Source organism: Loxodonta africana, chromosome 3 (genome assembly GCF_030014295.1).
Source record: "Loxodonta africana isolate mLoxAfr1 chromosome 3, mLoxAfr1.hap2, whole genome shotgun sequence".
NCBI classification, from domain to species: Eukaryota; Metazoa; Chordata; class Mammalia; order Proboscidea; family Elephantidae; genus Loxodonta; species Loxodonta africana.
Genome location: NC_087344.1, coordinates 185,570,335 through 185,581,438, shown reverse-complemented (window position 1 = coordinate 185,581,438; position 11,104 = coordinate 185,570,335).

Below are 11,104 nucleotides of genomic sequence, written 5' to 3'. Positions count from 1 at the left end.
GCCAGAGCAGGGCCTCTATATTTTGAACCTCTCACTCTCTTACTCCACCTTCTAACTTCAGTGCTGAGCTTCCCTCCACAAGCTGTGTTCAATTTATACCTTCTGCTCAGACAGGTTTTAGGACTCACCAGTCTGTATTATGTTTTCTGTTTTTTGTTTGTCTGCACTCAGAGATGTGAGCTTCTCAAAGCCAGAATATTTGGAACGGGCATATAATTCATGTGTGTTGGTCTGTAAATATTCTGACAGGTGTCAAACTCTCTTGGCAGTCTGCCTTATTCACTAGGAGAGAGGAGTTTGGGGTTAAATTGAGTTAATTTTCAGAGGAGTTTAGCATCAAGTCCATGGCTTAGCTGTGAACGAGGCAACTGAGACAGTGAACTCAGCCACATCCCTGAGCTCAAAATTTTAACTAGATAGTTCAACAAAAGTTTCTTTTAGAAGGATCAGCACAGAGCTGGATTGTATGACGCAGAGGTTGAAGATGTGCTAAATGTCCAACTTTTCCAAACTACTGTACCACTCCATCATCTCTAACATCAGCTAATCCCTCTCCTTTCAATACTCTCCCTCCCTTCTTTGGATTCTGTAATTCACTGCAACATCTCACAGAACTCATGGACATGTAAAGGAAAAGGCTCAAGAAGTTGTAGAGGCTGGCAAGTCACAAATCTGAGTCAGGTGGAAGCTTCTTTCGACCCATGCGGCTACGGGGTCTGATGAACCCAAACTAGCAGTTCAGACCACAGGGTGCTGGCTCACAAGGCTGCAGAATCAGGTCAGATGATAAGCTGCTGGCCCATGGGGCTGTGGAGGTCTGTGAACCCATAATTGGCAGGTCAGACAGTAGGCCTTTGGCTCAAGTCCCAGGAACTGGAGGTGAATTGATCATGAACTAGATTTGGGATTCAGAGGCGGAGAGAGAGAATCCTGCCAGGTCATCCACACTTATACCTTACATGCAGGCCACACTGCAGGGAAGGACATAACTTGAATAAGGGTGGGACTTGAGTCAAGCCCTCCTGCAAAGCTGCAATCCAAGACACACCCTACACCAATCCTGCCTCATCAACATTAGAGGTCAGGACACAGGACCCCAAAAATAGAGGAGAATCATATAATATTGGGAATCGTGGTCTAGCCAAATTGGCACATAACTCTTAACCATCAAATGATCTATATACCTGATTTGCATAGTCCCACTCCATCATTGTGTGTGAGTCACAAAGACCATGGCTAGAAGGGGCATATGAAGTAATTCATTACACCACACCTGTGTTTTAATTTTCAGGAAATTCCAAGGAATTGGATGGGAGCCTAATGTTACTGTTTAGACTGGTGAGGAATGGGCAATAGAGAACAGTGGTTAAGAGTTTGAGTTTTGGAGTCAGACCCATTTATGTTTGGGTGTTGTTGATGCCCTTGCTGCTGTATGAAGTCTTTCACTCAAAAGCAATTGGCAACTATTTCTCTTATTATTGTATTGGTTTGGATATCTTCTTGGATAATTACCAATTCCCCCAAACTCAGGTCATAGTTGCTTTTCAGGGAGATGTTGCCACTCCAAGAAGAACTAAAGAATCCTGTGTTCACATGAGGTGCCATTACCTCTTGCCCAGAGGCATAAGCATGACCTGTTCGGGGAATACTTTGTTTGAGGTACTGAATGCTGCCTTTCTCCTACCACCCACTCTGCCTCCTGCTTCCCATTTCTGGCTCATATCAGTAGACAATCCTTTGTAGGAGTCCTTTCTTCCTACCTTGGGACAGTGGGGCTTAGAGATCTTTTGTGCTTATGATGGTCCTTCTTTTTGTAGAACCATTTTCCCAGCCTTTCCTCCTCTTGGGTATCCACAGAGATACAAACAACAAAAGGATTTTATTGTAGCATTTTTTTATTCTAAGAAAAGTAATCAGTAAATAAATGTTTGAGGTGAACAGAAGATTTCAAACAGCTGCTGAAAAAACAAAGTATAATGTTATGATGACACATGTAAAGAGCTGGAGATAGAAAACCAAAAGGGACGGACATTCTCAGGATTACTTGAGCTGAAAGAACTGAAGAAAAAATTCGAGTCTTGAGTTGCAATACTCATGGATTCTAGGGGAAAAGTATTAAACGATACGGAAAGCATACAAAGAAGATGGAAGGAATACACGGAGTCTCTATACCATAAAGAATTGGTCAGTGTTCACCTGTTTCAGGAGGTAGCATATGATCAGGAACCAGTGGTACTGAAGGAAGAAGTCCAAGGTGCACTGAAGTGATTGGCCAAAAACAAGGCTCCAGGAATTGACGGAATATCAATTGAAATGTTTCAACAAATGGACACAGTGCTGCAACTGCTCACTCATTTATGCCAAGAAATCTGGATGGCAGCCACCTGGGCAATTGACTGGAAGACATCCATATTTATGCCTATTACCAAGAGAGCTGATCCAATTGAATGTGGAAATTATCAAACAACACATTAATATCACATGTAAGCAGTATTTTGCTGGAGGTCATTCAAAAGTGGCTGCATAAGTATATCAACAGGAAACTGCCAGAAATTCAAGCTGTGTTTAGAAGAGGACGTGGAACCAGGGATATCACTGTTGATGTTGTATAAATCCTGGCTGAAAGCAGAGAATACCAGAAAGATGTTTACCTGTGTTTTATTGACTACACTAAGGTATTCGACTGTGTGGATCATAACAAATTATGGATAACATTGAGGAGAATGGGAATTCAGGAACAGTTGATATTGCCCATGAGGAATCTGTACATGGATCAAGAGGCAGTCATTATAAGAGAACAAGGGGATACTACAGGTTTTAAAGTCCTTTCACCGTACCTATTCAATCTGTATGCTGAGGAAATAATCTGAGAAATCTGTATGCTGAGGAAATAATCTGAGAAATCTGTATGCTTTGGAAATAATCTGAGAAACTGGACAGTGTGAAGAAGAAATGGGACATCAGGATTGGAGAATGGCATGGACTAGATTGTGTCTCCCCAGAATATCTCTCAACCTGGCTAGGCCATGATTCCCTTGTATGATTGTTAGCATTGTCTATCATTTTATCTTCTGATGTGATTTCCCTGTATGTTGTAAATCGTAACGCTATGGTGTAATAAGATGAATTAGCTGCAGTTATATTGATGAGGCCTACAAGATTAGGTAGTGTCTTAAACCAATCCCTTTTGAGATATAAAAGAGAGAAGCAAGCAGAGAGATGGGAAATTCATACCCCCAAGAAAGCAGAATTGGGAGCAGAGCGCATCTTTTGGGCTGAGGTTCCTGTGCTGAGATGCTCCCAGATCAAGGGAAGACTGATGCATCCCAAGGACCTTCAGCTGATGCCCTGAATTTGAACTTTTTGCCTCCTGGACTGTGAGAGAATAAACTTCTCTTTGTTAAAGCCATCGGGATCTGGCATTTCTGTTATAGCAGCACTAGATGACTAAGACAGGGGAAGACTCATTAACAACCTGCATTATGCAGATGATACAACCTTGCTTGCTGAAAGTGAAGAGGACTTGAAGCAAGTACTGATGAAGATCAACATAAAGAAAACAAAAATCCTCACAAATGGACCAATAGGGAACATCATGATTAAGGGAGAAAAGATTGAGGGTGTCAAGGATTTCATTTTACTTGGAGTCACAATCAACACAGGTGGAAGCTGCAGTCAAGAAGTCACAAGATGCATTGCACTGGGCAACTCTGCTGAAAAAGAGCTCTTTGAATTGTTGAAAAGTGAAGATGTCACCTTGAAGACTAAGCTGTGCCTGACCCAAGCCATGGTGTTTTCAATTACCTCCTATGCATGTGAAAGCTGGAGAATGAATAAGGAAGACTGAAGAAGAATGGATGCCTCTGAATTGTGGTGATGGTGAAGAACGCTGAATATACCTGTGTTGTGTGTTGTCTGTCCAGTCTTCTAAAGTAGTTGTTATGTATTTTCTAATTAGTGAATACCCCTCTCCCACTCCCCCTCCCTCCCACCTCCTGTAACCATCAAAGGATATTTTACTCTCTGTTTAAACTGTTTCTCGAGTTCTTCTAATAGTTGTCCTGTATAATATTTGTCCTTTTGCATCTGACTAATTTCACTCAGCATAATGCCCAACAGATTCCTCCATGTTATGAAATGTTTCACAGATTCATCACTGTTCTTTATCGATGTGTAGTATTCCATTGTGGGAATATACCATAATTTCTTTATCCGTTCATCTGTTGATGGGCACCTTGCTTGCTTCCCTCTTTTTGCTATTGTAAAGGGTGCTGCAATGGACATGGATGTGCATATATCTGGTCCTGTAAAGGCTGTAATTTCTCTAGGATATATTCCAAGGAGTGGGATTGCTGGATTATATGGTAATTCTATTTCTAGCTTTTTAAGGAAGCACCAAATTGATTTCCAAAGTGGTTGTACCATTTGACAGTCCCCCCAGCAATGTATAAGTGTCCCAATCTCTCCACAGCCTCTCCAACATTTACTGTTTTGTGTTTTTTGGTTTAATGCCAGGCTTGTTGGAGTGTGATGAAATCTCATTGTAATTTTGATTTGCGTTTCTGTAATGGCTAAAGATCATGAACATTTCCTCGTGTATGTGTTAGCTACCTGAGTGTCTTCTTTAGTGAAGTGTCTGTTCATACCTTTTGCGTTTTTTTAAATTGAGTTATTTGTCTTTTTGTAGTTGAGTTTTTGCAGTATCCTGTAGATTTTAGAGATCAGGCACTGATTGGAAATGTCATAGCTAAAATGTTTTTCCCAGTCTGTAGGTAATCTTTTGACTCTTTTGTTGAAGTCTTTGGATGAGCATAGGTGTTTGATTCTTAGGAGCTCCCAGTTATCTAGATTTTCATCTGGATTGTTAGTAATGTTTTGTATACTGTTTATGCTATGTAGTAGGTCTCCTAATGTTGTCCCTATTTTTCTTCCACGATGTTTCTCCTTTTAGATTTTATATTAGGTCTTTGATCCATTTTGAGTTCTTTTTTGAGCATGGTGTGAGGTATAGGTCTTGTTTTATTTTTTGCAGATGGATATCCCTTTATGCCAGCACCACTTGTTAAAAAGACTGCCTCTTCCCCAATTAACTGACTTTGGGCATTGGTCAAATATCAGCTGCTCATATGTGGATCGATTTATGTCTGGATTCTCAATTCTGTTCCATTGGTCTATGTATCTGTTGTTGCACCAGTGCCAGGTTGTTTTGATTACTATGGCACTACAGTAGGTTCTAAAATCAGGTAGAGTGAGGCCTCCCACTTTGTTCTTCTTTTTCAGTTTTGCTTTACTTATCCAGGGCCTCTTTCCCTTCCATATGATGTTGGTGATTTGTTTCTCCATTTCATTTAAAAATATTGCTGGAGTTCAGATCAGAATTGTATTGTATCTATAGATGGCTTTTGGTAGAATAGACATTTTTACAAAGTTAAGTCTTCCTATCCATGAGCAGAGTATGTTTTTCCAGTTTTGTAGTTCTGTTTTGGTTTCTTGCAGTAGAGTCTTGTAGTTTTCTTTGTAGAAGTCTTTCACATCTCTGGTAAGATTTATTTCCATGTCTTTTATCCTCTTGGTAGGTAAGGTAAATGGTATTGATTTGGTTTTTTCTTCCTCAATGTTCTTTTTGCTGGTGTAGAGGAATCCAACTGATCTTTGTTTGATTACCTTGTATCCTGATACTCTGCTGAACTCCTCTATGAGTTTCAGTAGCTTCCTCAAGGATTCTTTAGGGTTTTCTGTGTATAAGATCATGTCATGTGCAAATAGAGATACTTTTACTTCTTCCTTGCCAATCTGGTTGCCCGTTATGTCTTTGTCTAGCCTAATTGCTCTGGCTAGGACCTCCAGCACAATGTTGAATAAGAACGGTGATAACGGACATCCTTGTCTGGCTCCGGAACTCAAGGTGAATGATTTCAGGCTCTCTGTGTTTAGGATGATGTTTTCTATTAGCTTTGTATAAATGCCCTTTATTATGTTGAAGAATTTTCCTTCTATTCCTATTTTGCTGAGAGTTTTTATTATGAATGGATGTTGAACTTTGCTAGAGGCATTTTCTGCATCAATTGATAAAATCATGATTCTTGTCTTCGGTTTTATTTACGTGATAAAAAAAAAAAAGTATAATTGTTTTACTGATGTTGAACCATCCCTGCATAGCTGGTATGAATCCCATTTGGTCACGGTGAATTATTTGTTTGATATGTTGTTAAACTCTATTGGCGAGAATTTTGTTGTGGATTTTTGCAAAATTTCTTGATTTTGATTTTGGCCTTTTCTTCTTTTTGTATGTGTGCATTTATTGATATAAATCGACCTTGAGCACAGCTTTCTCTGTGTCCCAAAGATTCTGATAGGAAATGTTTTCATTCTTATTGGATTCTATGAATTTCTTTATTCCATCCTTAATGTCTTGTATAATCCAGTCTTTTTTGAGCAGGGTATTGTTGAGTTTCCAAGTGTTTGATTTCTTTTCCCTGCTTTTTCTGTTATCAGTTTCCACTTTTATGGCCTTATGGTCAGAGAAGATGCTTTGTAGAATTTCAATGTTTTGGATTCTGTTAAGGCTTGTTTTATGCCCTGATATGTGCTCTATTCTAGAGAATGTTCCATGTGCACTAGAGAAGAATGTGTACTTGGTTGCTGTTGGATGGAGTGTTCTTTATATGCCTCTGATATTGCTGATTGAAAGAAATTTTTGTTATCGATAGTTTAGAAAAGTTTTTGTTTTTTGAGCATCAGAGCTTGATATTGGACATTGGTGGGTACATTCATAAGATGATATAACCTATACCCAAACAAAATAAAATCCACATGCTGGTGACCCAGTCAGGGAAGACATTCCAGACACTATTGGGATGCTGTAGGACAGAGGATGCTGTTTTCTCCCTATTAGCTGGAGTTTGAATGCAGCCTCTGCTTCAACTCAACGTATTCTATCACCCCAACTCAGGTCCTGGGACTTGGGAGGGATCGGAAGGCTCAGAAAACACAGGTAGGTCCCAGGGTTCTTGTGCATCTGAGGACTCTGTTGGGAATACCTGGGACTGGGCACTAGACCCCTGCCAGCATGTCTGGTCTGGGCACTGGCCAGCTCTGAAATATAGAGATGGTTCTGTTCTTTACAACTTGTCCTTCTCCTCGGTGATGCATCACAGAGTTCGCATCAGCCCCCTTTATTCCTTCTGGTGTAAAGCCCAAGGTGCAATATCTGAAGAGCACAGTAAGCTGCCTTTAACAGGATATCAATTCTCCAGCTAGACCATATGAACTTGGGTTAATCCCTCCTTCACTGGACTTCAGTGTTTTTATGTATAAAATCAGGATATTGGGCCACAACCATTCCAGCTCTAAACTTGACACTATGAGTCTCCAGTCATGGGAGATGACTTGGGAAAATGGCTCCAATGTGAGCTGAGGACAAAGGCATCCCCAGGATAACCAGTGTCCACTTTATCCCATTGGCCACTAAATCTCCTTCTTCCTTGAATTTTATCAGCAATCTGGGCTTGAGGCTTCTCAAAATGTTCCCAGTGAAATACTTCAGGGATAAACCAATTAATCGTATATTCTGTCTTGCCTCTAGTTCTGGGCCTCTCATACTCTATTGCCTTGGCCACGTTCAGTCTTGCCTAGAAAGATGGGGTCAGTCCACAGGCCTGTGAGGGCAAAAGCCCATTGCCCTAAAAGCACAGATCTTCACTGTCCCCAGTGACCAAACCAGTCACATCGCAATAGGTCTGGAATATCTTCCCTGACTGGGTTACCACCATGTGAATTTCATTGTCTTTGGGTGGAAACATTTAGCCTGTTATCAACTGCCTACTTTCATGACCTACGTGAAGAGGAATTGCTATTTTAGTGAGGAGTTCTTGGTGATAAAGATGCCGTTGTTCTTTTGCTTCAGTCCGGTGCCCAGTCCAGCGCAAACCCTAAGCATCACTATGTGGCATAACTATGTGGGTACAGCTGTGTAACAACCCGCTTTCCGGAGTCCAGACATAGGTTACCAACTTGTTCCGGTTTGCTTGGGACTTTTCTGGGTTTAGCGCTGTATCCAGGAATTCCCTCAGTCCTTGGAAAACCATTACACGTTGTTTAACCTAGACTAGACCTTTTTAGGGCAGCTTAGGTATTGATTTGTTTGATTGAGAGGGGATCAGGGGTCAACAACCCACAACCCTGGATAATCCGAAGACCTCCTAACCTGCCACCAAATCAAGGAACTTGGCATGCATTTCTCCTGATTTTCAACCTGGAGATATAACCTGTTTTTGTGAATGCTTCAGTGGATTTTTATTCCTGCTCACGCTTATCAATAGGAAGTGGCCTCTAAGTGCCCATTTTGTCAGTGTGGAGGCTGTACCAGAGTGTACTCTATGGCCATCAAGAGCCATCATCCTGGTGTGTGTGCATGTTTCCTGCTGGGGGGATGGGAAAAGGTCCAGGACTCTGAGGGGGTCCTAGCTCCTGGACCTGTCCAGAGTGAAGCAAAATCAGATTCTTCAGGACTGCTTTCCTGCTGTGGACAGCAGATCTTGGGCTGCCAACACACATGCCCTGATTTTCTATACCCTTGGTAAGGTTTTATGGCAAAGCTTGGGAGTTGAGGCAAAGAATATATGCAATGCTTGGCTGGAGAGCTTTGCAATGAGTGTGGTGCCCTTTATTGTTCACCAGTGTAATCTTGCAATAACCAGCATTTAGGGGTAGGCAGGCTCCTGAGAATGGAAGCTCAGCCCCCTCCCTTCTCTGTGCATAGCAAGTATCACAGCATTTCCCTGCATGGTCTCAGGGACCTCACACGGCATGACTGGTCCTAGATTCCACAACACTGTCCTGCTGTTATGCCTCTCATGGAAGGATCTTATCCAAAGCTGACCATTACACAACTCCAGGGACACCACTCAGATTTTATTCTCTGTGGAGTAGTCATAGAATACAATGTGAATGATGCTGTCTGTAATTTTACAATTACTTCATTTGGATCAGAATTAAAAATAAATTTAATTCTGCTCCAATATAGCACTGCCTTTGCACTTTTTATATCCTCTTTCTTTCAGATCCTTTTCAACCCATCTTATCATCCATCAATCTTATTCCTCCCCTACAAATCCACACCTTGTGAAAAAGCACACAGCTTATTTTTTCCATCAGTCCTTCACAAACAAGGATGAGTAACACTGATGCTGTTAAGTTTGTAAGAGCCCAATGGATGTATTTTACAACGACACCCACGAGGTGGTGCACTGGCTAAGTCAGGTCTGGTGAAGATGATGTGGAATTTTCAAAAACCCTTATGGGCTTTGTGATGCGACACTTGTTTGGTCTGAGAAGGGTGGTAGGAGGGGAAGAATCCATGGGTCCTGGTGTGGTTGAGAATCGAGTTCAACAGAGATCTCTGTATGTAGATCCTGGTGGGCTGATCCTGAACTTGGTTCTTCCTTTATCACTTACCACCCTTCCTATGACATTATGTTGATGAACAAGAGGTGGCTATTTTTCTGGAGATATTGGTGAGATACGTGCAGTCCAGACGGTGGGAGATAAACCCCACAAAGATTCAGGGGCCTACTGCTTCAGTGAAGTTTTTAAATGTCCAGGGATCAGGTGTGACTTCGGAATTCTATCCAAAGTAAAAGGCAAGTCGCTGTATCTTGTATCCCTACCACAAAGAAGGAAACAGAGCACCTGGTGGGCCTCACTGGGTTCTGGAAAGAACGTGTTCAACACCTAGGAATACTGCTCAGGCCTATGCACTGGGTGACATCTTTGAGTCGGCAGGGGGTGGGAAAAGGCTGTGCAAGCAGGTTGAAGCTACACTGCTAGCAGCCCTCCTCCTTGGACCATATGATCAGACCTGTGATGGTGGAAGGGTCAGTGGTGGGAAAACTCCAGTGGGAGAATCACAATGCAGATTTCTGGGATTCTGGAGGAAGACTATGCCCTCCACACCAGAGAATTACATGACTTTTTGGAAATAGCTCCTGATATGTAGTTGGGCCGTGGTGGAAATGGAATGTTTGACTAGGGGACATCAAGTGATTCTACATCTGTAGCTGTCCATTGTGAACTGGGTTTTGCTGGCTCTGTCAATTCATAAAATCATATGGGCCCAGAAATTCATCATATGATAGAAATGATACCTCTGGGAGTAAGCCTGAGCACAAATGGAGGGTGTGAGTAAGGTGCATGGACGCACAGCCCAGAACAATGTGTCACCTGTTGAAATTACACCAGCACCTCTCCCCCAGCTGAAATCTATTGTTATATGGGGATTATGAGCTGAAGGAGAAGGAAAATACCTGAGCTTTGTTTGTGGATAGTCAGCTTGGTGAAAATTGGAAATGGATAGCCCATGTGTTACAGCCACATTCTTAAAAGACAGAGGGAAATTCCTTCCCAGTGGATAAACTTTTGAGGACATTGTCATTCCCTTTACTTGGAAGATTATTATCCTGAGGTGAGAATATATACAGATTCCCAGCAGAAGCTGATGACCTGGCTGTCTGGTCAGAGGTCTGGAAGGAAAAGAACTAAAAGATCAGATATAAGAAAGTATGGAGTAGAGGCATGTGGGTTGATATACGGAGGTTAGCATGGAGTGTAAAGATTTTTATTTTACACTTTATCACTCACCAGAAAGCACTCAGTACACAAAAGTCACTGAACAACCAAGGAGACACCATGACTTGGCCAACTGACATTAACTAGCTTTGCCTTTGGGACCCCTGAACTGGATGGAGTGGCCAGAGTGGCAGAGATAGAGGCTAGAAGTGAATCCCACAACAAGGACTCTAACTTACCAAGACTTACCTAACTACTGCTGTCTCTGAATATCCAACTTTTCATCAGCAGAAACCAGTGATGAGCTCCTGATAAGGAACTATTCCTTGAGGAGGCAAGCAGATACTTGGAGGCAAATGGACTACATACTGCCCCTTATATCCTAAAAAGACAGGTGGTTTGTTCTCACAGGGATATATGTATTTTCTAGGTATGAATTTTTCTTTCCTGTCACCAGAGCCTCAACCAGGACTGCTATGTAGGGGTTTATGGAATGCCTGTCCCATAGGGATGGAATCCATCCAGGGACTTAACATTA